Raw genomic sequence first — 2,882 nt, forward strand, 5'->3', positions numbered from 1 at the left:
AGTCTAAATCTAGGAATAATGTCTTTTAGTAGTATCCTGGTTACTTCTCGAGCCTTCTCTGTTCTGGTGGGAAATGCTTCAACCCACCTTCAAAAGGTGCAGACTAACACTAACATGTACTGATAGTCTCCAGCCCAAGGCAGCTGGGTAAATTCTACAAGCAGGTTTTCACATGGCAACTGCTCCTGTTTCTTGAATTCCTGGGGGCCGAGTGGGCCCTTGTCTGGGGTTATTTTGAGCACATATGACACATTGCTCGCAGATGGCTCCTGTGATGGCAGTCAGGTGTGGTACAAAGAAGTATTGCCCTACAAGAGTTTCTAAGGCTGTCTTCCTTATCTGTGTTCCTTGGTGAAGTTGCTTTATAAGTCGAGGGGCGACGGCTTCTGGGATGGCAAGCCTCCCGTCTGAAAACTTCCACCAGCCTCCTTTCTTTGATAATCCCCGTTTTCCTGTGCGAACCATGCCTTTTCACTGGAGGTGTAGTTAGGAGTTTCTGCAAGGGGAGGTTCTAATAAGGGCATGACATAAGTCTCTCTTTTTTCTGTCATTTTTGTTATTGCAGCCCTTTTTGCTTCCCTGTCTACTTTCCTGTTTCCTGTAGCCTCGTTACTTCCTCCTGTTTGATGTCCATTACAATGAATTAATGCTACTTTCTTTGGAGTCCATACTGCCTCTAGGAGCTGCTCTATTTCTTTTTTGTTCTTTATTTCTTTCCCTTCAGTAGTTAACAGTCCTTTCTCCTTGTAGATGGCTCCATGAGCATGCAAGGTAGCAAAGGCATATTTTGAGTCAGTATAGATATTCACTGACTTTCCTTTTGCTAGAAGTAGCGCTCTTATGAGAGCTATTAGTTCTGCCTTCTGTGCAGAGGTTCCTACTGGTAAAGGGCAGGCCTCAGCGACTGAGTTCAGTGTGGCTACTGCATATCCAGCCTTTCTGATACCTTCGGATATGAAGCTACTTCCATCAGTAAAATACTCTATGTCTGGGTCCTTTAGGGGCTGGTCTTTTAGGTCTTTCCGGCTTGAAAAGACTTCATCTACTGTTTCTACACAGCAATGATACCCTGGGGCACATAACGGGGGCTTCCCATGCTCTGCATATTCTATTGGCAGAAGTGTAGCCAGATTTAGGGTGTTTACAGTCTCTAAGGTGATGTATGGATTTTCACACAGGAGCCATTGGTATCTCAGCATTCTAGGGTTAGAGAGCCAACGATGTCCTCTCTGTTCCATCAGGGTGACAACTGTATGGGGCACCTGAATTATCAACTTCTGTCCAAAAGTGAGCTTGTTAGCATCCTCAGCTAACAGAGCAGTGACAGCCAGCACCTTGAAACGGGGCGGCCATCCTGTGGCCACCCAGTCCAGTTGCTTGGACAGATATGCTACAGGTAGATACCATGACCCTAACATTTGCACCAAGACTCCTGTGGCCATCTCCTTTCTTTCATGAACATACAGGTAAAAGGGCTTTGTCAAGTCTGGCAACCCGAGTGCCAGAGCTTGAATTAAAGCTTTCTTGATTTCCTTGAAGGCCATGTCCTGTTCTTTTCCCCAAAGGAGGGGCTCCTTTATCCCCACTTTGGTAGCCTCATATAAAGGTTTTGCTAAGAGCGAGTAGTTGGGGATCCATATACGGCAGAAACCAGCCACCCCAAGGAACTCCCGTACTTGCCAGTGTTGTGTCTGGCCAAGGAATGCTACACACAGTCTCTTTTCGCTCTCGCCCAAGCTCACGCCGCCCTTGGGGAATAGGAAAACCAAGGTACTGAACTCCTTGGCCACAGATATGTGCCTTTTTCTTAGACACTTTATAGCCAGCCTCCCACAACACTCAAAGGAGATTCTCTGTCCCTTCGATACATTCCTTTCTAGTGGGTGCGGCCAACAATAGTCAATATATTGCAGTAAGATACACCGGTCACTAGGTGGCGTGAAAGCCTTCAAGTCTGAGACAAGCGCTTCCTCAAAGATAGGGGAGTTCTTAAATCCTTGGGGAAGTCTAGTCCAGGTATACTGAGGTGGTCCCCACTCAAAAGCAAAGATGTCTCAGCTCATAGGGGCTAACTGAATGCAAAAGAATGCATCTTTTATGTCCAGGCATGTGAACCAAGCAGCACTAGCAGGCATTTGTCCAAGCATAGTATACGGGTTAAGTACAACAGCATGCAGTGTAGCCGCCACCTTGTTGACTGCCTTTCAGTCTTGTACAGGTTGGTAGTCACCAGACGGTTTTAACACTGGCAGCAAGGGGGTATTCCAGGAGAAGGTACATTCTTCTATTATCCAGAACTCAAGGAGTCTTTTTAAATGTTTTTCAATTCCCCAATAGGCCTCCATGGGAATGAGATATTGGCGAAACCGCACTGGATAGGTTCTGCGCAGTAACTCTACTACCGCAGGTGCTCTATTCACTGCTAGCCCGGTGGGGTTGTCCTCTGCCCAGACACCTGGCAATTTAAGGAGCAGATCTGTAAACAGTTTTTCTCCTTTAGCTACAGTGTATCTTTCCACATTCTTGACAATTGCTTTCGTAAAGCCTCCATTCCTCTGTTTTTTGAATAGTGAGTGTTAATACCATAGCCTCTTTCAGTCCTAGGCTTAAGGTCATATCTCCACTGGGTGTAAAGGAGATCTGAGCCTGCAACTTGTGTAGTAAGTCTCTTCCTAATAGTGGCACTGGGCAATTTGGCAAAATAAAAACTTGTATTGGACTTCTTGGTTCCCAATCATACACCTCCTAGATTTGAAAAAAGCTGTCTTTTCTGTGGTACCTGTGGCTCCGATAATGTTCACATAGTCCTTTGATAACGGTCCAATTGTCTGAGTCACAACCGAGTGTTCAGCACCTGTATCTATCATCAAGTCTGTTTTTTG

The sequence above is a fragment of the Pan paniscus genome, chromosome X (genome assembly GCF_029289425.2).
Source record: "Pan paniscus chromosome X, NHGRI_mPanPan1-v2.0_pri, whole genome shotgun sequence".
Classification (NCBI taxonomy): Eukaryota; Metazoa; Chordata; class Mammalia; order Primates; family Hominidae; genus Pan; species Pan paniscus.